Source organism: Callospermophilus lateralis, chromosome 4, assembly GCF_048772815.1.
Source record: "Callospermophilus lateralis isolate mCalLat2 chromosome 4, mCalLat2.hap1, whole genome shotgun sequence".
NCBI lineage: Eukaryota > Metazoa > Chordata > Mammalia > Rodentia > Sciuridae > Callospermophilus > Callospermophilus lateralis.
The window spans coordinates 128,190,158-128,215,774 of NC_135308.1; the positions used below are offsets into that span (position 1 = coordinate 128,190,158).

At 32.8% G+C, this 25,617-nt stretch overlaps 1 protein-coding gene across 4 annotated transcripts in view; it reads left to right on the forward strand.

Annotated features, from left to right (window-relative positions):
* Nav3 (neuron navigator 3) overlaps positions 1 to 25,617 on the forward strand; it is a 339,367-nt gene that overhangs the window by 223,327 nt on the left and 90,423 nt on the right. The gene's annotated exons all lie outside the window — the stretch shown is intronic.

Below are 25,617 nucleotides of genomic sequence, written 5' to 3' on the forward strand. Positions count from 1 at the left end.
CGTCCAGGAGATGTCAGGAAGACATTTGAAATAGAAACAGGGACTTAGGGTAAAGGTTAGCTGAGGATTTTGAATAGATCCAAGAACAGATCATTTAGCAATGCTTATGTTTTTGCAAAGGTGGTTAATAAGATGTAAATATAGGAAATTGTAGTTAGTTCATGAGTACAAATGTTGAGTAAAATATAATGTGATAAAAACATGCAGTGTGATCTACTGTTAAGTTATCTAGACTTATTCAGCAATGGGTTCCAAGTTGTATGGATTCATCAAAGAGATAATAGGCATAATCTCAGGGCTCCAAGAAGTGGGCTTACTTTCTTGCCTAGCCATTTTGTACCTTTTAGGTAAGATGAAGCAAATTATTTAATTTTTATCTTCAAGTCTATTTCCTTCTCTGCAAAATTAGTAAACAATAGCATTTATCCTTTCAACAATTCAGTAAGGATAAATGCTATTATTAAAATGAGATAATGCCTAAAAAATGCTCAGAGAGTTCCTGGTTCATTTTAAATCCAATTGGTAAAAGTAGTATTTGCTAACAATTATATAAAAGAAAACATTACTTCTGATTTGTTTACTTTTGCTTTAAGTCTAAGCTTTTTTTGAAGCACATGGTCTTTATTTAATGGTGTTAAAAAATTCTACAGACAACAAAGAATGTCTGGGATGTACATTATTAGCCAATTATAGGAAAATGCAAATAAGATTAAATTCAATTTTAGAATGTATGCAATACTTTATTAATAACATATTCATTTCTAGATTCATTATGTCCAAATGCTCAGTTCTTGATTCTTGTAAGAATATGGCTGGCAACATGCCTATGTATTGCTACTGGTAATATTAGACTAGTTAAATTATGAAAGGCTATTTGGACCATATTAATTCTATTTACCTTCCACCTCTTAAAATTTTATGCTCAATAAGGAATCACATGGTAATGAACATTGTTTTTAAAAGGATTAATTATTGCAGAGGAACCATTCCATTTGGTATGAAGAAATAAATGAAGACACACTGTGGAAGTTGCCTAGAATTTGGAACCTGGAAAGAAATATCTATTCAACTGCCAGCAGTTCTGCAGCCCATTTGTGGCCCAGATTCACTATGCATTTGGTCCTTTCCTCTATTTCCATTTCTTTCTATTGAGAAATGTCATTGTCTGCATGTTGGGACTCCAGTGGTTTTACTGGCCATTCTTCATACTAGTTAAAAAATAACAAAAAATAAAAAAAACTTAGGGGCTAGGGATATGGCTCAAGTAGTAGCATACTCACCTGGCATGCGTGAGGCACTGGATTCGATCCTCAGCATCACATAAAAATAAAATAAAGATATTGTGTCCACCTAAAAAGCTAAAAATAAAATAAAATAAATATTAAAAAAACTTCAATGAAGATTTTCCTTGTGACTTCAACACTTTTTCCTACTTTTGAATTAACTGTCTATAACATCTTAAAAGCTGACAATGAAACAATTTGAATTCTAAAGCCTATAGCCCATATTGCTCTTTTATGTTACCTTGTGGTTTTCCCGTCAAGTGGTATTTGTTGTTTGTTTTCTTTAAGCATCACCATCCATTTATTAGGCTGCAGGGCTAATAAAAACCCAGACTTCCATATGAGGCTTACAGATGTTGTTGAATTATAAAAATTAGCTTCAGGTCTGGCAGTGATTTTCTAAAAATAGTTCTGTTCATCTCACTAAAATTGAGGATTTCTTTGCTAAGCTGCCAAGACACATAAATCTTCTAGGAGAACTGATTTTGTAACAGACCTTGACATGTATGAGCTAATTCTAGAAATCAGACTTCTAGAAGAAAACCAACAGCCTCAGAGAGGATTAACAATTATGTTGGTGTCCATATGTGTGTTCAGTTCTGTATGGCACAGAGAAGTTTGGAAGACACTTGACATGTTAGGAAGGAACCCAAAAGTACATGGATGTTACCAAAATAACTTCCTGAGAGTTGCAATGCAAAGGAAAAATGGGTGAGAAGTGAGTGGCAATCTGAAGAGAATTTCATGCTCAATTTTATGTTGTTTGACTTTTAAAAAATCTGATCACTGCCATGTTAGTGGGTGTTTAACATAGTAATGGTCAAGGTAACTAGCATTGTAAAATGCAAGGTCTCTTCTTATCTTTTTCTAGAAATAATAATTCATAAAATTCTAGTAGTAAAGTGAATTCTTTTTTTAAAAAAATTTTTTATATACATATGCCATGAATGCTTTAGGATTAACATGTCCTGCTAATGATTTTTACATGTAATTAAAGATATGTTTATTCTAGTTTTATACATAAATTCCTATTTTAGTAAGTTTTTTTCATTGCTGTGACCCAAAGACCTGACAAGAACAATTGGAGGAGAAAAAGTTTATTTTGGCTCATGGTTTCAGAGATTTCAGTCCATAGATGGCCCACTCCATAGTTCTGGGTCTGACGTGAGGCAGAACATCATGGCAGAAGGGCGTGGCAGAGGAAAGCAGCCCAGAACATGGACACCAGGAAGCAGAGAGCTCTGGACCAGGAACAAAATATAAATCCGGAAGGCACACCCCCCAGTGATACACCTCTTCCTCTAGCCACACCCTACCGGCCTATAGTTCCCACCCAGTTAGTTCATATCAGTGGATTAATCCTCTGATTAGACTACAACTCCTCATAATCTAATCATTTGGCCTCTGAATGTTTTTGCATTGTGTCTCACCTGAGCTTTGGGAGACACTACAGATACAAACCATAACAACCTCTAATAGATTAATATTCAGTTATGCATCAAAATGATTATTATAAACTGTTGTGTTTTTTTTTTCCTGAAAGCAATATAACATCACACAAAGCTTTTTTTTGAATATATATTTTTTTAGTTGTACACAATGTTTATTTTATTTATTTGTTTTTATGTGGTGCTGAGGATGGAACTCAGGGCTTCACATGTGCTAGGCGAGTGCTCTACTGCTGAGCCACAACCCCAGCCCCCCCCACCCCACCCCCGCAGAAAGCTTTTGTTAAATAAAAAGGCCCCACCTCACTTCCAAACAGAAATGATTTTAACATTTTTTTTCCTTTTTTCTTTCTTCATATACATATTTGTTTTGACTAGTATAAAAAATACAAATTGTATTCATTTTTATATTTCTTAACATGGAAAGGTTTTTATGATTGTAGTTAGCAACAACTTTATTGTTTTAATTATATAATTCATACAATACATAAATTACATTAAAATCAGTTGACAGATCTGAAATGCACATAAAGCAATCAGTTTCAAATAGGCAGATCATAAACAAAATATAGCAGGTTTAAATATAAAACGATTCTATAATTATCTTTTCTTTCCAAGTATCTTTCCTACAAAGAATAAAACACTATTATCATAGAATGTGTAAAGAATTATTATTTCAAACAATCAGCTAGGTGGACAAAGAAGGAAGGCATACATTAGTTTTCAACTTCTTTCACTTTCATTTTTCAGCAGTTTTTTGAGACATACTATCAATCATATAAACTCAGAGGTAATGCTAATAATGTCCTCATTAGAAGAGAAAATGTAAAGATTTTTATCTGACTTCTTCCTTCTTTTTTGTTCTCTTCTCAAGAGGGAAGCCCAGGAAGCAATTACAATAGGAAACTTCCAATCCCAGGTGCTGCTACTCTTGTGACTATTACAGTAATATAGGTCTTGCTTTTCTTAGGCCACAACTCCACATGTTTACAGGGGTCCCCAGAGAATTTGAGGATATGCTGCCCACTCAAAATCTGAGAGCATAAACTGGGGAAAAGCTGTGTATCCCCCATCCCTGCACGGTGGGATCAAAAACAGACATATTATACTAGCAGAGGTGGGATCTGGAAAGATACCAAATATTTATGCATGCTAAAACCCAGAAATATCTCTGCTTATCAGTATTTAGATTAGTAGTCTTAGCCTTTGACCTTTCAGAAAGAACTCTGCAGTTCATCGTCATAGCTGCTCATTGATATCTTGGCACTGGGGATTATGGTTAGATTCTGTCCTCTACATGTTGTGAGACCAGGATCATAGGCATGTGTGTATTATGCATTCTTCTTACAAATATGACTAGTCAAATAGTTTATTTTGGGTATTTAGTCAACTAATTTACTGTCCTTCCCCACTATTATCATCACCCAAGCCCCAATAAAAACAACAGAATTTAATACATTTATAAATTCAAATTTCTTCCCTCTGTAATTTTAATTCAGGCAGTGAAAATAAGTTAATATAGGGGAGACAAATCAGGAAGAAATAAATGCTAACCTATATGGTGAGGGTATGATTATTAAGGAAGAATTCACATGACCATGATAACATATTTTTAAAAACATTCCATTTTAACATGAAAAGAAGACACTTTAGAGATATGAAAAATTGTGATATATATGTATAATAAGAATTGTAATACATTTATTTAAAAAAAAGAAAAAGAAATAGATAAAAGAAAGAAAGAAAGAAAGAAAGAAAGAAAGAAAGAAAGAAAGAAAGAAAGAAACAAGGCACTTTGCTTTGGTTAAAGAAGCAAACTAGTATATCTGATTTGCCCCTAGATCCCTTAAGTACTTAAGGGATACAGTGTACTTCCCACAATACTTCAAATACGTATACTTCCCAAAGTTACATGGTATTTGACTTTCCAGAGATTTTCTTTTCTTATTTTTAAGAGGTAATAAAGTTAACTTATCTTGCTGTGTCTGCACAGCGAATGAACAACTGACCGATAGCAGGCTGTGAGCCAGCTGAGAAAATAAAAGTCTAAAGAAATATTAAGAAATAAAGACAAAAGACTTGAAAATGGTTGAATAGTAGGATTTAGTGGGTGACCATCTGTGATAGAGGCTGGATTTAACAAAGAAGAAAAGCCCATGTCTTTTATTTTATAGGCAAACACATCAAAGTGTTTCAGTGTGAAAAACTTCTTGAGGTAAACAGAAGAAAGTTTGAGAAAAACATGGTTGGGGATTAACAGATTATGTTCATCTCTTCTACCTCTGGGCATCAGGGATTTGAAATCAAGACTTTTTGAACTGGTGAATTTCATGATAAGCACAGAATCTCTCCCATCAACAGGAGTCATCTTGCAAATAGGTGATATCCTGGTACCCTTGTACCACAGGGTTCCCAAAAGCAGTGCATCGCTATCGAGGCTTTCACATAGTTCAAAGCAATGATTTATCAACTGCCCAAACATATTTCAGTTATTTTTGTTAGCTTAGATGATGAAATTTAGGCTTGCCATTATGAAAGATTTTTATTTTTTTTAAATCAAGTTTGGATGCATGAGTAACTTAAGGTCAAAAGTAGAAATTAGGGCCATGCCATTGTATGGAAATACTAAGCATTTGACAGACAGTTGGTTCCCTTCTCCTTCTTCAGTATATGTAGACTGATACCCATGATTGTCAGTGACATCTGTCCTTCTTGATAGTACTTCTTTAGCCATACACTTAACCCTTAAAGAATCAATGTGCATCCTAGTCTTCCAGGTTATCCATCCAATCTCACCTTCCATTCTTCACACAGCCCATCTGAAAAATCATGCATGCACTGATATCTCTCTTTAACCCCTCTATTTGCCTTTACTCTCCTTTCTCCATGTATTCAAAATTACCTTTCTCAAACTCAGGTTTGAGCTCTTATTCTTCTCTGTGCTATCTGGCATTTATATTATCTTGTTTGCTTATTTTATCAATTCACCTCTATCACCATTTTGCAAAGTTAGAATCTTTATGCAGATTTATCTATCTTGTGTATGCACTATCCTATGCATCAACTGTTTGCTACTGTACTTTATATACAGCTTCCTCCCCCCAAAATATTTTGAAAGTCAACTTAAGTTTATAATATTCTTATAACCATACTTCTTCCATCTCACTGCTTCAAGTTAATGTGTATAGTGTAACACTAAGCAATGGAAAATTCAAAGATGTCAAGAAATGTATCCAAGTGTCTAATTTAAGATTGTCTGAATTTAAAATCTCTGCTGCTAACACTAACTACATTGCCTGAATATGTCTGTGATAACTCACCCTAGGAATTTGCCTTAAATGATTCCAATTTGCTAAATTAAAATAAAGTATCTTTGGACTATTTCCCCAGTGATCATGGTACTGTAGACATTAAATAAAGCTTTGTTGTTAATATATTATGAACCCTGTTGCAAAGTAACCCTGAACACTGCTTTTATAGGTTCTGCTCTAAGTTGCTACCCATATATTTTTAGTTTCTCCAGAACAAAAACTGCTAGAGTTGACACATCACACAACTGTCTTTATGACCTATCTTTAAAGTGATAAAAATGCTACTATAATAGTTGCTCTCATATTTCTAAAATTCTCTGGCTGCAGAGATAAAAGTCAAAAAGATGTGAAAATTCCATAACAGTCTTTTCATGGGTTCTATCCTTTCACTTCCAAACTCACAATATGTTGAAGTGAAAGATGGATAGTATTTTGTAAAGCATCAGAGCTATGTCTATGCTCCATGCATATGTGAATATGTCCAAACAAAAAACTTTAGCTTTTTACTCAACTAATATGTTGGTAAATTAGGTAATGTAACTCAAAAGTGTGAAATTTACATTTTAAAATTCCTTTTTGAAATATATCTACTTGCTAATTTGACAACTTAATGAAGATAGTACTTATTTAAGATATGTGTTTAAGAATATAAAAAAATACCTACTAATTTTTATTGATACATCTAGATTAAAAACTCAATTGACTATAGTAATACGAACAATCTTATTTTGTAAACTTAAATTTGACTTTAGAATAAGATTATAATGGCACTATTGACCATGTCTTGCTAAAATGCAAATCTGATTAATATGAACAATTTTAAACTATAGAAAAGTGGAAGTTCAGGAGCTAACTCTATAATAAACCTTCATTGTTTAGTGTTTGGTTGGCCAAAAATGCAAAACAAATGTTAACTGCAAATAATATATTGCTCAGATCTAGCATATAATAATTCTGTTAATGTGCTGCATGTCTTGTACAGTTTCTTCATTTCTTCCCCTTTTATTTCCATTTTAAAATCTAGAAGAAATTTGTAGAATCATAATTATATTCAGTTCATTTTTAAAAATATCATGTTATTACAAATTAGAGTTGTGGCAATTGAAAGAAAGAAAATGATAATTTAATTTTCCTAATTTTTTCAACCCATGGAATTCATTCATAATTCATTCAGCAAAATCCCAGACCTATTGTATAAACGCACTGAGCACACAATAGTGCATAAGACAATCCGGACATAGATTTCATATGGCTTAGATTGTTGCAGAATTTATTGAATTCTTGAGAAATGTATATATGTATATATAAGTCAAGGGTTATTTTAATTTTAATTGTAAATAGGTACCCCTGCAAAGTAGGAGGAAAACGAGGCAAGGAGAGATCAGCCCTATATATATAATTATTGATAAGTATTCATAGGGGACCAGAGTATATAAAATAATAGATCTTTAAATGTGTGCATTCACTTGGTATAGTAATATTTTTAACACTAAAAAGAAACTCATTTCACCCTTTGAAAGTACTATTTTCAAAATTGTTTGATCTGTTTTTAATTGATCTTAAAATTCTAAGGAGTTTCAGGTCAGGAGATGCAGACCTTTTGTTTCTCCCTGTTATAAGACACAGCAAGGTATTTACTTGACTTTCATATATCAAGTATTAGCTGGATGTTTGGTTAAACCCCCTGGAGAAATTTGCCAAGAAATATCTACTTTCTGAAATAATTTTTATTTGGTCAAACACTAGATGACCAGGTTTGTTTCTGTTGATCTTCATATAGACTGAGTAAACACATAATAAATCCCTGAAGAATGAATGAATAAATGAAAGATGAATGATTTAATGATAAGCAATAAATATGAATCACTGGGTGACATTTTCAAAATTCTGTGGCTAAATTTGTGACTGCACTCTGTGGAAACAAAAAGATTCTGGTATAGCTTTTATATAAGGAATTTTTACTCTCTTGTTATTCAACTGAAAATGAGCTAAAATTAAAGGTATCTGTTTTATGCATTCTTTATGCTTATTGAGGACAAAAGCTAATTTCACATATCCTTACATAATCATCTGTTAGTGAAGCGGACTTGAAATTTAGGACTTGCTCAAAATAACAGAGAGAGCATTTTAAGTTTGGGTTAGGAACTTCAAAGTACACTGAAATCTCACAGAATGTGAGGTTGTGATCAAAGTAATACAGCAAATTCCAGTATAATTTTTGGAAATAAAGCATTTATCATCACTATTGTATAAAAATTTTGTCAGTGCAGTGGAAAAGCTATAGGAACGAGAGGGATAAATTCTCTGCTTTAGTTTGGCAAAACAAAGGGACTCTAGGGATCAAAACAAAAACCTGAAGAATATTAAGCAGAGAATCAAACTCTTGAGAAAGACAGACATGAAACATATAAATTTCTTTTTCCTAGTAAGTGTTATTTCTTACCCAAAGTCATCATTAATATTACATTTAAGAGATATGTTGATTCCAAAGGACTGTTTTAGCAGAGACAAACAAGTCTTAAAAATGGTTTTATTTTTATTATTGCCTCCATTTTTAAGGATAATTTCTGAAGCATCAACTTAGACTATAATTGAAGAATTAGACATTTATGCCACGTGTCTCTTCATTTAGGAGTTTATATAAAATCACTGAAGGAAAAGTTGTTAAGTCTTTTGTCAGTTGAGAACTTCCTTTTAGCACATAGCTATGAAGTCTGCTTTTCCTTTATACCAAAAGCAATCTAGGAAATACTTATGTCAAATGACTGAGATTTACTATTATGTCCAGGTTGTCAAGTAATAGAATATGTATTTTTAATTGAAATGAGTCAACAATTGTAATAGTTTGATGCTTTAATGAGAAGAAAATAATTATCAGACAAAAAAATTATACTTGGTAAATTACAAGCAATTACTTAGAAGATAGCAAATTGCATATTTAAATATGGAGGATGATATTATATTAACATATATTAATATCCTAAGCCATTTAACCTTTTGAGGTCATAATTATAATACTTTGTAAACATGCAGTGATACATGTGTACCATTGTACTTATCCTAAAAGAAAAACAGGAAAATGATGAGCATTGAAGAAAGAATAAAGGTGATTTCAATTACCAAGTTATATATCTGAAGCAAACAACAACAAGCATTGTGCCATACACATCAAAAATATTTTAACAATATTTTTTGGTAGCTTAGTTGATATTTCATGTAATACATTACTTTGTCAGTATAATCCTCTAAGCAAAGCCTATGAGACCTCACTATCAGAATATCTGGCAAGTTATATAAGTACCTTATGAAGATATTTGAAAAATTGCTTAAAGTGATCTATCAACTGTTTCAGTCAATTCAGACTCAATGAGCAAGAGCAAAAGAGAGAAAAAAGGACAGAGAATATGAATAAATATGAACATAAGCACAATTGAAGTAGTGCTGATTTTTTATTCTACCTTCTACTCAAGGAACCCATGCCCCAGAGTGAGTGCAGATGGCAGAGTTAAATTTGGCTTCTGTAGAGTGAGATAAGCAATGAATGATTCTAGAGTTTAAGATATGTTTCTTTCTTACATCCTGCCTCCTCAGTGTAAGATATAGACTTCATATAGAACTGATTTTTTTTTAAATTGCAGTATGTTCTAATGGGTCTGAATGAAATTATCTAGGGAATAAAGTATTGATAAAGAAAGGAAGATTTGTGGAAAGACTTTAACTTATAAATGCTAGATTTCCATCTTTGCCTCATTTGAATTTTTACTGGAACCCAACCAGTCTTTTGTGTATTGATATTTGAAGTGAAAAAACGTTACCAGATTGCTACAACTTTTTTCAATTATTTTCATAAGGGCAAGAAATGATCAGGAGGGTTAAGATTTTTTAGTGCTCCAAAAATGAAATATTTCAGTCTTATGTAAATCTACTTGTTAATTTCAACATATATTTGAACATATTTATAAAATTTTTGTAGACAACACTAAAAAAAATCTGTTCATAACTACCAGCAGGTAGATCACGTTCTAATGAAAAACAGGTAAGTAAAATAAGCAAAAACAATTTGGTGAGAGAAGTCCTGTAATGAGGATTATGAATGTTTGAATTGGATAGTCATAAAATACAGAGGGAGGTCATATTAGACACTGGGTGTTTGAAGATTTTTGAGGAAAGATGATTTCTAAAGACATGTAAGAGTTAGTCTGAAAAAATGTATATTTAGAGAAATGCAGTTAAGAATGTATGGATTCATAAAATTAGGAGAACATCTGAAGAAGTGCTAAGTGGCTCAATGTGACTCTGTAGGGAGGCAATGGGGAACTAGGTCAAGCCAGGCAAAAAAACAGAGTTTGATGAGTCTTTATACCATGATGAGATTTTTCAGAAATTATTGTGGCTCTTTGAAGTCTGCGTTGGCAACCCAGAGCAGAAGCAGAGATTCCAATTAGGATATTAGAGCAAGAGCCTACTGGGAAATGGTGAAACTAGTAGCAGTGGAGATGAAGAGATGCAGACGGAGATAATGCAGATCTGATTGAACTTGGTGAGCAGTTGGATATAGATTGAAATAAGGCAATATTTAGAGAAATATAAATTTTTTTTCTTGGGCAGATGCTTCCATAATAGTACTCCATAATAATAAAGTACATAATAGTACTTTATATCATCTCTAGATAATTTATAATATTTAATACAAGTAAATGCTTTGTAAATAATTGATATGCTATAATAGTTAGATGATAATGACAAGAGAAGAAGTCTATACATGATTAATACAGGTGCAGGTTTTTTTTCCCAAAAAATATTTTCAATGTACATTTGGTTGAATCTATGGATTCAGAACTCAGGAATATGAAGGGCTAAACATATACAAATTTATTGGCTACAGAGGTTAGTGGTAGCCCTAAAAAGAAGCCAGAGTATAAGAATGAATATAGAAGATGCCACAGGCTTAGAATGAACCCAACTAATAAAACCCATCTTCTGATTAAACATCTTGACTCATATCAGCCTGAGAAGAGTATTCAATATCTTGTATGCCTGAAGCTAAATCACATGGTAGTAGATTCAGTATTTGGTAAAGAGATAAAGTTTCAGTTCTCCAGGACAGTCTTATGAGTTGGTACCTCATAGGTAGGTCCAAACCAATTACCTGACGTCCCCTATGCTTATAAAATGAAACCTCATTCTCTCTCTAAGAGGAGCATGGAATAATTTCATAGATGTTAGAAAGTACCGGAAGGGGAGCTGCTTTTCCCTAAGTCTTTACATCTTTCTTTCTGGCAGGCTCTTCTGTTTGCCCTCACCAAATCCTGGGAAATTGATTTCTGCTCTCGTGAAATAAAAGCTCTTTATTTGAGAGGAAGGAATGGCTGCCCCATTTGTCAAAGTTCTTTTTGTTATTGGGTATCCAATCTCTTCTGTTTAGGTTCTGAACTTTTTCATCTCCTATAAATCCCCTAACTGCTGCTTGTACTAGGACTCAGTGACCTCTCTCGCTTGCTTTTCTTCTGCCCTGTTCATGCCCTAACTCTGGTCTGTCTGCCCAAGGTGTAAGAAGGTCCTGGGTAGCAATAACAATCTAGGGACTGAAATCCTTTTCTGACAAGGAGCACAAACTACATGGAAGTTACTAAACAGGGTTCAGAATGGAGACCAGCATGTGAGATGTAAAGCAGTGGCTAGGGAGCAGCTGGCCATGTGTTAGACCTGAAGATAGCTTAGCCAAGAATCAGCAATCAGACACTGATGGTGAAATGTCAGAAAACGAAGGCGCCTGGGTTGTGTCAGCTCAACCCACTTTTCAGACTTAATCTTGTTCCTCTGTTAAGACGATTTATGTGCTTTCTTGCATTTTTCTTTTCTTCCATATCCATGCATACAATATAAGGAGACAGCAGTAGGCTGTTTGTGCTAGAAAATATAAATGGCCGTTTCGAAATTGTGCCAGACAGGATCTGCTGCAAGTTTTCATTGTTACTGCTGCCATCTGTTGTTCTTCAGTAGGGGGATATGAATTTCTTGGCGAATGTCTCTCTAATTCTGAACTATCTTTCACCTTCTCCTAGACATATTCATTCAAGGGAGTGGCTTTTCAGAGGAGTATTCTTTACTAAGGCAATGTTCTAAATGTTTTAAAATGGAAGCATCTGGAATGTTTTATAATACAACATATTTTGTATCTTAGAGCAAAAAATATTTCTTCAGTGTTAGTATTTAACTCTTAAAAATAAACATGTTTTATTGCATTCTTACTGCTTGAATGTATGCTGTTTCAAGAAGATAAAGCAAAACAGATTTCTGTCTTCGACCTTGTTCACAGTCGAACATCCTGAGTTGTAGCTAAGTTGTTGAGCTTTATCTAAGCTCTTTTATTTCTATATAATGTTTCCCTTTTCATTCAACCTTAAAATTATAGTAATTTGGGCACTTCTGTTCTTCTGAAAGAGATAGCTAATGCCAAACGTATTTCAAACAAGAAGGAGGGTTTTCGAGAGGGAAGATAATTTAGCTGAGGCTTAATAGCAATGATTGCTATTAAGTAGGATGCCTGTAACTAAATGTTCAGATATCCAAACAATAGTCTGTGAATTCTCAAAACTGAACATTGTATGTTTTCTAAATTAAGATCAAAATTGTATCTCTATACTATCCTGATGACTTCTATATTCTTTGCTTTCCATATGATGCCATTCAGTAATGTTTTATAAATTAATAAATGAAAAAAACATGCTTGGTGATCATGGTTTAGAATAATAGATAATTTTTACAATTTTTGAGAAAGATTTTCAATGGCTTAAGTTCTTAATTAAGCATATATACACATGTATATATGTGTACATCATACATATATACATATATGTATGTATGTTTACATTATAAGTTATAGTTGGTCTTTAAAAAAAAACTCTCAGCATCAGTATAATTTTTAGAGTAGCATGATATTACTGTAAGAAAATTAACAGATACATCAGATACTACAGTTGCTGATCACTAAAAAAAGCCTACATATCATATATTAAGACTTTATAAATAAATCATAATAATAAATAAGAAAGGAAGCATCAATAAGTGGACTCTGAGGAATTCACCATCTATAAAATCAAAGAAAATAGAGTTTCTCACCTTACCACAGAATGCAATATAAAAAAATAAAAAGAGGATAAATCAATTAATATGTGCAAAATTCCCTGGGAGAAGATACTATAAGATAAAATTTTAAAAATTAATAGAGTTGTTTAAAGCATTTTTAAAATTTTACATAAAGATGTCATAAAAATAAGTGTAGAAACAGAATAGTTCCAGGAAATATTAAAACATTTTAACATATAAAAATAAATTACAGATTATTTGAAGTCCATTGCAAAACATGTTAAGGACATAGACAATTTATGGAATGAAAATAGCTAATAAAACAATGGAAAACTCATCCTCCCAATTTGGTAAATGTAACTTAAAACTACAATTAGCAATTATTTTCGCATGTTAAGTGTTTGTAAACTAAAGAAAATCATACTACCTGAGAGCATCCGGGGATTTTTAGATTGGTACTCTCATGCAGCTAGGCTGGCAGGATATAAAATGACCTGTGTTCTTCAGATGTTAAATTGTATCTGCTATGTTTCAGAGTTTCTGATATTTATGTTTCAAATGAATCATTGATTCTTCTAAGAATTTACTCTAGGAAAATAATCATGAACATAATTTAATATTATATGCAAAGATATTCATTGCATTATTTATAATAGAAAATTATAAAATATTTTGTATGTCTTAAAATACAAATGGTTATAGATTTATACTTTTATAAAAATATACTAGTGCATATGAAGTGATTGTATATTCATTTATAAATTATTTACAGCAACTTACAGTTGTTAAAATCATTATAATATAAAGTGAATGAATACTCTATATACACGTAGTATAATCAGATAGATCTCAACCAGGTAAATTTACATGAATATGTGTAAAACGTCCAAAAAATGACTGTGCATAAGTCCTTAAGTCTTTTATTACTGGCTAGAATTATAGATTATTTGCTTTGCCATTTTTATGTATTACTAGACTACTCAATTTTCAAGAATGAACATATATTGACTTTTGAAGCTGTATAAGTTATAAAAAGATATGAGATAGTAGTCCTTGTAGATCCTTGAATTAACTTTCATCTGTGTCATATATTCTTAGTTTATCACAAAGACTTTTAAATAAACTTTTGCATATTTCAACCATATAATATCATCATAAAAATGAGCATTGAAATAACCTTAATACACTACTATGATACTGTTCCAGTAATATGTTTAAATGAATTAATAACATTATTTTATCAGGCTTATTATTTCAGTTCATATAATAAAAAAGATGATTTTTCTCTGCCTCAGATATCATTAAAATATAAAAATATGCCTGACTGCATAAATCAATTTTAAACTAACATTATTTATTACATTTTATCAAGTCTACCTAGGGCTTCTTTTTATAAAGAATGAGGACTTTTCATTTTGTTTATCTGTCCCTATCTGATGCTACAATAGAATAACTGTAAATCTTCATCATTTGTTTTTTACTGAAAATAAAAGGAAATGAAAAGGTCAGTGCACAGTTTATTGATTGTTCTCCTTACACAGAATCCACATAGAATTAATGTTAGTCTATATTAATATTTCATAGATAAACTGAGAGCATTATGTACTAAAAAGAATGAAATGGGAAGACTTTAACTTTCTGTGTATTTGAATTTTGGGTTTACCAAGGACACTCTTAAACTATGGTACAGTAATCTCACTTAGGCTTCTAGTAATAGTACCAAGTAATAGTACCAAGTTCAAAGTTAACTCCAGATTAGGATTATGGTTTGAGTCCTCTTGATGGATTATTTCTTGCTTTTCCAATGGAAGAGGTTAATTAGAATCCTTTTTTCTCTTTCCCACATTCCCACCAAGAGCAAACACTACTGTGTTTACTTCAGAATGTATCTTGAAACTGCCTTCCTTAATTTACTTGTAATTCTTTATCAGAAACTGAAAATGTCACACTAGTCTGTTCCTTACAATCCCCACTTCCATTCTTACTTATCTCTAATATGTGCATGATACTAACACCCACACCAGGCTAACACATGCCTGTTCTCCCAGCAACTTGGGAGACTGAGGCAAGAGGATAACAGGTTCCAGGGCAGCTTTAGTAATTTAGTGAGACCCTGTCTCAAATTTTGAAAAAGGGCCAGGGATGTAGCTCAGCAATAAAGTAACATGGGTTCAGTCCTTAGTACTGTAAAATAATAATAAGTTTAATAATAAATAACAATAATAATAAAAACTTTTAAGTGTGCTTAGTTCATTTTACTGCCTAATTGTACTTGCATGAAACTCCAGTTCTTTACTGTTGTCCATAAAATTCTTCAAGGACTGGCCCTACTTACATTTTCCATCTTGAAATGTACACCTTTTCTGTTGTCTACTGCACTAGTCCCACTACTGCTCACTTGATTTTTGATCTGGGTTTTACACTTGATGTTTCCTCTTCTTGTATTGTTCTTTCCTCTCCCTCTTTCACAGAGGGCTTGTCTTCACCCTTTGTTCATCTACTTAATGCTATTTTTAAATGACCACCTCAATGAAACAGGTTTTTATTCATCCAGAGTCCTCGCTCACTCGCTCCCTCTGTCTCATTGATTTTCCTGTCACTTCTATCCCCTTTATTTTTACCATAATCCATAATTACTTAAACATTTGTTATTAGAATGAGTAAATGAATCACAGCTGATGGCTGTAGTTTGTGACTGTGCAAAACCAGATCATTAAAGAGATGCATTAAACCACAATCAAGGTGAGCAGGGAGACTGTGAGGGAGAAGCCACTGTCCTTGCCCTCAGTCACAATCTTAAGAATGAAACAGCTCTGTAAGCAGATAAATTACAGCATAATGGAAGCACAGTTGCAATGAACACAGATGTGGAAGAATTAAAATTTTCTTGGAAATCATGGAAGGATTCACAGAGGAAGTGATGTTTCAACTGGAGTCTGCACCAGTTGTTATCTCCATCCAGTTGAATAAATACTGAGCAGTGGCAGGAGGAAACACCTTCAAAGGTGGAAGAAATTTTATTTGAACCACAATAGAAATCATACAAATTTTAAAGGTTGAAATGTATTTATTTAACATAAGATCCTTTTGTTTATGACTAATTATTTGTACTTAGGATTATTCAGTTCAAAAATTCCTTCTAATGACCTAGTCTTTTTTTCATGGTAATAAAATATTTTTTTTCCAGGGAAATGCTGAATAAATCTTTCCTGAAATAACACTACATTGCTTTCTATCAATGACCCTGAAGTAATATAGAGTTTACACTTCAGTGGTTGCAATGCTCAAACTTGACAGGTGGTGTATTGTGTTTGCTGATAAAAAAAAAAATTTAAAAAGTAGTGTAGGATACAGTGGTTTTTGTGCTCATTTAGTTTTAAAGAGAAAATCATTTATTTAATATTTTGATACAAAAACTCAAAGTCTAGACAATTAATTCTCAGTATTTTTACTATTATTGCAAAGGTCATTATGTCTAAAAAATATTTTAGAAGATATGTGTGTCTCTTTATGGGTGTTAGTTAAGTAATACTGATAAACAATGGGGGAAAACCTATCCTGGAGTATATGATAGGATTCTTCAAACTGATGCCTTTATTTTGTTGTACAAATGTTATACACTTTTCTCTTAAAAACAAGAAGCACATCCATGAGTTTTTACAAAATTATTTCATAAATAGCTAATGTTACCTTATATTTTGTTTGATGAAGTGGTTATTTTTTATTTTAATAAATATTTAGCAAATATGATTAGAAAAATGATGAATTTGCTTAATAAATTTATCTTTTTGAGGTGCTCAAAAATGAAAATAAGAACATTTGATTTTAATTTTAGTACTCAGAGTAGGAATGGAGTAGGTAAGGAATTAGGACCTGGTTTAAGACCTGCCAATGAATCAATGGTGTCCAGAGGACTGAGATGTAGGCAGGCGCAGCATTCAGAAATATAAAGCAGTGCATAATATTCTACTCATGCTTGGTGATTTAAAATCCAATTAGGTAACTACTGTCAGCATTAAAAATCATGTGGGCAGGTGGTCATTTCTTATTGATTTATTAAAGTAAGTGCTTAGTGAATATCTATTGTGATCAAGGGTTTTGCACCCAGTATGTAAACATTTCCAACTTTCACGGATTGTCATATTGGTTGACAATAAAAGGGATAAAGTAATTAAGTATGTAGTATGTTGTATGATAGCAATTTCTAAGGGAAATGCTGTAGTAAGAAGATAGGGAGTATGTGGTGTATAGACAGGGAATCTTAATTTTCAAATAGGATGTCCATGAAAGACCATCTTGAGAAAGTTGTGTATCCACAGGGATCCTAATGAATGGGGAGGAGACACATGCTGATACCTGAAGGAAGAGCAAAATGCTGTTTACTTTACCTCAGGCTCTTGTTTCATATCTGTTTCAATAACATTTACCTAAGAATACTCAGGTGTTGACAAATATTATAACATCCATAGCCATGTTTTCTTTTCTAAATAACAATACAGTATATCACAGCATCAACAAAGTACAGAAACATGTTTATATAACTATGTCTTATTTTAATTTTTAGTAAAACAAAAAAAAATGCCCATTCAAAGGTTAGGACCTAGTAGGTACTTCTGTAGAAATCAAAAATGTCATGTGAGTAGAAACATTGTCATGGTTGTAATTGGATTAGTGTTGGAGCAGAGTACACCAGGAGGGAATCAGTAGTAAGCCTGTTCCTTGATTTCATTAATGAAAAAATTGAATAGAGTAGCAGATTGAGACTGAAGTTAGTGTTGAGTGTCTGAAGTATAGGAATGTTATTTTTAACAGAATTTCTCTTTTGTTCATGATTAAGTAGGACAGTTGACTCAGTGATATGAAATATCAAAAAGGCCGACTCGAATACCTGCCATATAAAGTGCTCCTACACCAAAAAATAGGAGTGTGCTAAAAGATTATTTCTCTACAATAGAATTTTTCTCTAGAGTGGCATTTTCCTCTGAAATCACCTTTAAGCCTGCAAAATTTTTATACCTTTATTTAATTAATATTTCACAATTCCTAATCATTAAAAAACAGAAAAAAATAAATAAGTTGAATCTATAACACACTTCTTTTCAAGCATGTTTGTCTCTAAGGGTGAATCCAGAGGTAAATGTGGGCTACAGAGCTAGAAATGCATCACCAGATAACTGAAATTAGCCCCACTGAGATACTGAACACCAACAATCTAAAAAAGCATGCTACAACAATCATTTTCTTTTTAGAATAGCTACTGATCTAGTGTATATTCAAATAGTAATCTGCCTAAATGTTTACTTTTTTTCCTTGACATTCTATAAAATTTGTACTCTTCTGTGTTGTAATCTATGCAGCAAGCCATGTGACCACCACCACAAACCTTCACTCCTTCACTCCTTATCACTGACCTTCACTAGGTGTCCTTAATTCTCTAGTTTTTCCTTTTTTAAATAAATCACATAAATAGAATTGTACAGTATATAGCATATTCAGTCTGCCTTCATTCACTTAACAAATTCGAAATTTAGCCAGGTTGTTGCATGCATCAGTGATTCATTCCTTTTAGTTGCTAAAAAAAAAATAATAATAATGCTGGGATGGGATGAAGATCTTTGTAAATAAATCTTAGTTCTCAAGTCTAAATATTTATTTAGAATAGACTCCAAGGTCAAATTTTCAAGTAGTTTTAAGACATTTGATAAGATATTGTGAAATAACCTCAAAACATTATACAAGATATGTTTCTACCAGTATCTCTATCATATGAGCCTTGGCAATATCAAGTAATACTGTAAACCCTTGGGATAATCTTTACTAATCCAATGGGTTAAAATTGCTATATCACCATTAGCATTTTTATTGTTGTGGTTAACTAACTGTACTCTGTATCTGTAGAAATATGGTTAAAAACTCATTATTTACTATGAGTGAGAAATTGGGTGGGTTATTTGACTTCTAGGAGTCTCAGTCTCCTCCTCTATCATCTGAAGATAACAGCAATGCTAAACTTGTTAGGTTGTTGTAAAAATTAATTCAGTTACTAGAAAATGCTCATAAATAATATCTAGTCACTAGTAAGAATCTGCATGTGTTAATTGTTTATTAGCTAGCACCTTTACCTATTAATGAAACTAAATTTATTCATATGATTTTGGAATTTTTGAAAGTTTTCTTTGTGCATACTATATTAATATTCTTTACCTTTTTTCTGTAGACACTTAGTATTATTCTTACTACTTGGAGCTCCAGACAGTAAGAATTTTAAATATTTTCTCTTGCATTTTAGGTGCAATAGAAACCTTTTATGCATTTTATCTTTCACTTTCAGATCACATTTCCAACAGAAAGTAAAACATGTTTTTTAAAGTCTAGTTGGTTTCTTTATGATGCTCTTCATTGCTTTTATTATTTGAAAATTCTTCCTTGTCTAGAGAAAAGAAATATATATATTTCCCAAGATAGTCTTCTACTTTTCATTCTGAAGTCATTTGGAATTTAATTTAAATTGTGATATAAATCTTCATTTTATATTTTCCCATACTATGAATTTTCTCAAGAACTTTCACTGAAAATCTAAATCAAGTTTTTTATTTGTTCTTCTGTTTCCTTGATATTATAGTATCCATTATTTCTTGAATTTTCTTTCTGGACTTAAATATTAAGACAGTGTTAATCATTACATGGGAAAAACATCTTTTTGTTAGTTATGAGTAAGAGACATTTATTCTAGATTGGACTCACATCCTCAGCCCTATTTTGTTTTTAATTTAGAGACAGGGTCTCACTGAGTTGCTTAGCATCTCACTTATGCTGAGGCTGGCTTTGAACTCATGATCCTCCTGCCTCAGCTTCCCGAGCTGCTGGAATTCCAGGCAGCATGCACCACTGCCCCAGCATCTTGATGATGCTTTAATATTTAAGTATATCAGAATGAACACACGCATTACCAAGAAAATGTAAAACTGTCTTTTTTTACAGTTGACATGAAAAAATTGCATGAAGAAATGACAAAGGAACTGATTTTAAAATGAGAGCTTCAATCCCTAGCACTAGCACCAAAAAAAGAGAAGAAAAAGAAAATAATATCAATTAGTGAATTCAACAAGAATGTATCATAGAAAGCCAAGATTCAAAATTCACTGGTATCTTACATACTAGCAATAAAAAGTTGAAACATGAAAATTTTAAATTTGTCATTTATGACAGATGACCAAAAAAACATGATATATTCAGGAATTATTACTGAAAGAAAATAAAGGTCAAAATACATGGAGAGATACTTCTTGTTTCCAGATTGAGCAACTCAAAATTATTAAGATATTAATATTTTTTTACTTGAATCTCTAGATTCATTGTAATACTAGTCAAACACCACCAGGCTTTCCATAGAAGCTGAGAAGCTGATTCTAAAATTGAAATGGAAATATAAAGGCCTAAATAGCTAAAGCAATTTTTCAAAAGAAGTTAAGTATAAATCTAGTTGATGTATATTACCAAATTTCAAGACATAATCTAAAGATACAGGGTCAAGAGAGTGTGATATTTATCAAAGAAGATGCACATGTAGATCATTGGAACAGAAGAGAGAATCTTGAAATAGACCCACACCTATATGATCAAATAGTTTTTAATGGTATATGTGCCAAGATAAAGAAAAGAATAATCCTTTCATCAAAAGATTTTGAATAAAATATGTATCTATACATTAGAAAACTTGTGTACTCCCATTTCAAATTTTATCATATACCTAAATGTAAAAGCTACAACTAAAATATAATTCTTCTAGAAACCATTGGAGAAAAATCTTTGCAACCTTAGGCAAGACAGTGATTTTGTAGGAAAAACTACATTGTGAACTATTAACAATTCTTCCACTTTATCAAAATTATACACTTCATTTTTCAGCCAGACTGAGAGAAAATATCTGCATTAGATGTATCTGAAAAGAATCTGTATACAAAATATGCAGAAAAATATTATGACTCAACAATAAGATAACCCAGTAAAAATTTTGAACATACATGTCACCAGAAAGTTATAAACACATAAACCATTGTTCAGCATCCTTAGTTATCAGGGAAATGCAAATTAACATCATAATGACATACAAGTAGATTGGCTAATATTACAAAAACTGACAGTACCAAGAATTGACAAGGCTATGGAACAACTAAAATTGTCTTAGGTTAAGAATGTGAAGTTAGGGGCTGGGGTGGTGGCTCAGCAATGGCGCCCTTGCCTAGAACATGTGGGGCACTAGGTTCAATCCTCAGCACCACATAGAAATAAATGAATAAAATAAAGGTATTGTGTCCAACTACAACTAAGAAAAATATTTTTAAAAAGAATGTGAAGTTATATGAACACTTTGGAAAAGAGTTTACATTTTCTTCCATTCACCCACCACCTGCACTTTTAGGTATTTACCCAAGAAACATGTCCATGCAAAGACTGGTGTGTGAATATTCTTAATAGCTTGATTCAGAGTATTTCAAAACAGGAAACAATACAATGCCTTAATGTAAGGTATGTGGATAAGATCCACAGAATTGAATTTATGGAGGGGTCATGAATTGTTAAGGGAAAATTTAGTCAAATATTCATTTCGGACTTGGCAGAGATGAAGAGTTGGCAGGGATGAAGAGCTGCCTTTTTATAGAGAATGTAGTCCACAATTCTTATCCTATCTTAATGCAATTAAAAATGAAAGGATGAAAAAATATTTTGATGAGATTTGAGAACTTAAAGCTAATTATGTTAATAATTTTTCAGTAAAAAATATTCTCTCTGAAGATTTTTTCAACTTAATTAACTATGCCATAACAAGCAGGATTAATTGCATCCCAACTAGGGAGAAATCCGATGTTTATAAAACCAAAGAAGAAACCAAAGTCAAGGTCATAAAACTTGAAGATTGGGAAAATAATGCTGTCATTAATCAAAATTTGTTCCTTCAAGTTTGCTTAGCAAAAAAAAAAAAAAAAAGCCAAACTCAAACAATTTTTTTCTTCAATACTGTGTTTATTATTGGACTTAATCCAATTTAAGATCACTTAATAGAAGCAGTGTTTTCAAACGCAAAACTGCTTTATTTATTTAACAAACATATCTTAGTCATCTGTTCAATAACAGACACTATGTTATATGCTAGGACTATAGAGATAAAGCAAGTTCCTTATTTTGAGTAATTTGTACTATAACCAAGAAGATAGAAAATGCACAAGAAAATGAATGATTATAACAGGTGGCAATGCTACTAATTAGCATAGTAGTTGGTCTTCTGGTCAGTGCTGTAATATTTCTATTAGGAAGAAATTTGTCAACTCTTCAAAGAAATAATATTGACTCTGTCTTGCCAATATTTACTCTCACTTCCATTATAACACCAATTCCTGTTATAATCATTCTTGAAACTGTTTTCCTCCCCAGTAAACATTGAGCTGTTCAAGGAGAGGAGCTTATGTTTATTGCTGACTAATAGGTTTTATGGAATGAGGGCCAAGTGTAGAAATGAGAATGTGGAATAAAATGGAGGCGTATTCCCCACCAAGCTGAATAATATTGAAGACTAAAGATCCTGATAATGGTGCTGAGAAGAAACAGAAGAGTAATGTACTAAGGCAGAAGGATTGGCAGGTAATGCCAATTAATGAAAAGGGAGAAGAATTTTTGAAGAGAAATGATATTAATTAAATAGAGTACATTTGAGATGTTGACAGCACATCCTTGAAAACCTGTCCAAATAAGGCAGAGAATGCTGATTTTGTATTCAGGAGAGCATTCTGGATTAGAGATGTGAATGTGGGTATCATAATCATGAAGGTGATGGTAAAATTGTGGAAGGTGGGCAATTCACAAGGAAGAATTTCTAAAATGTTTTAAGAAGATTGTTATGATTTGTATGTGAGGCATCTCCCAAAAGTTCACGTGTGACACAATACAAGATGGTTCTGAAGTGAAATGATTGGGTTGTGAGAGTCTTAACCCAATCAGTATATTAATCCCCAGTAGGGATTAACTGAGTGATAACTGAAGTGGTAGGGTGTAGCTAGAGGAAGTGGGAATTAGGGCATGGCTTTGGGTATATATTTGTATCTGTTAAGTAGAGTCTCTCTCTGCACTTCCTGATCACTATGTGAATTGTTTCCCTTCACCACACTCTTGCTACATGGTGTTCTGCCACACCTGGAGACCTGAGGAATAAAGTCAGTTGTCTGTGGATTGAGACCTCTGAAACCATGAGCCCTCAAATAAATTTCTCCTCCTCTATAATTGTTCTGGTCAGATCCTTTAGTCACAACAGCAAAAAAGCTGACTAAAACTAAGATAAGTTCAGAATACTGACAGATGTAAAGAAATCCCAAAGAAAAGGAAATAAGTAAAGGACTAGGAAGACTCAGGTGAAGCTAAGAGCCTAAATATAAATGCTTATCATTGACATATTTTAAGAAGGCAGGGCAGCATAGTGCTAACCAAGCTTTAGTGTCAGAATTCCTGGGTTCAGATCCCATCTCTGCCATCATTAGATCTTGACATGTGACTTAACTGACCTGAGCCTCTTCATCCTGAGATTTAAAATGAAGGTAATAATAATAATGCCTGCATTATAGAGTTTGGGGGAGATTATATAATATATTTAAAGGAGAGCAATCATTCAATTCATGGATGTTATTGAAATATTTTAAAGTAATTTGATGACAGTTTTAGTGAGAAAATCTTGGAATCAAGAGGAAGAAGGAGAGAAATTAAAACTGTGCCTTTGGAAGAGAATTACTTTCATATAAGTTAGAATTTCTGAGCAGTCCAGAGAAATTATCTGGAGTTAAGTAACTTAAATCTCTAAGCATTTGTTCGTTATAATTAATTGACTTTCTTGCTATCTTCTTAAATGTATGCTGTGGTTTGGGTATCATTTGACTGAAGCTCCCAGAGTCTCTGGGATGATTTCAGTCTTCACTGTGATGGTATAGAGGTAGTGGAACCTAGTGGAAAATGATTAGGTCACTGGAGTGGGCTATCGGAGGGAGAGATTAATGTAGTTCTCATGGGACTCCACCTAACCCCATGGTAACAAATTGTTATACAAAGAGTAAGCCTGGCCCCTGAGTCTCTCTGGCTTTCTTGATTGCCATGTGATCTCTTCCTCTGCACTCACCCACCCAGTAATATCATCTGCCATGTTGTGGTGTGGCCAGAATCCCTCACCAGTGCTAGACTGATGCCAGTACCTTGTTCTTGAATCCCCAGAACTATGAGCTAAATAAACCCCCTCCCTCCCTCCCTCCCTCCCTCCCTTCCTTCCTTCCTTCCTTCCTTCCTTCCTTCCTTCCTCCCTGCCTCTTTCCTTCCTTCCTTCCTTCCTTCCTTCCTTCCTTCCTTCCTCCCTGCCTCCTTCCTTCCTTCCTTTCTTCCTCCCTCCCTCCCTCCCTTCCTTCCTTCCTTCCTTCCTTCCTTCCTTCCTTCCTTCTTTCCTTCCTTCCTTGGATTGAACTCATAGACACTCAACTACTGAGCCCCATCTCCAGCCCTATTTTGTATTTTATTTAGAGACAGGGTCCCACTGAATTGATTAGCATCTCACCATTGCTGAGGCTGGCTTTGAACTTGTGATCCTCCTCCTCAGCCTCCCAAGCCACAACCCTTTTTCTTTGTAAAAGAATTTTGTTAAAGAAAAAGAAAAGGACTAAGACAATATGAATGAGTAAAACATACATTTGAATTAACACAGGATTAAGATTGATATAAAAGACTATTAAGGAGGAAGGAGAACTATTAATAGAGTACTGATTAAGCCTTCACTCAGGCTATCTTTTGGTTTCAACATCTTTGAATCCCATATCATTTAGTAAGCGATGAGTGGAGTTAAAAGAAAAAATAAAACTGGACACAAAAAGTAGAACACTCTAGTTTTAGAGTGCTGAAAACATAGAAGAGTATTGCCAAAAGTGAGATTTTGGAGTTTGAGATCTTAGAGGGAAAGCAGTTTGAGGAGCTAGAAGAATGTAAGATAGTATAAAGTGGTTCATGGAAATGATTCATTTTCATTCCACAAAACACTGAGATGGGAAAGTCAGAACTAGCAGATTAGCTGTGTAACTCTAAAAAGGTCAAATATAAGACCTTAACCCCATGAATTTATTGGTTTTATTCAATTACAACAAACTAAATTTGAAATTTGTTCTTTTATTATGTTTATTAAGATAATTATGTTTCAGTTTTCTATTGAGTGAAAATTTTTGACTCATTTTGGAATCATTCATGTATGTAATTTTAACCACAAAGGTATATTGTGTTCATTTGAGACATTAAATGTTTTTTAAGCAAATACAAAGTACATGCTATGATTACAGTAGTAGTTGTAGCATTTAACTTCATATTAATTGATGCAGGATTTATATCAGTAAAAAGCTATTAGTAGAAATTTTGATGTCTAGCTTTCTACCAGAAAAATAGTCACTAAAAATGCTCATTAGAAATTTTACA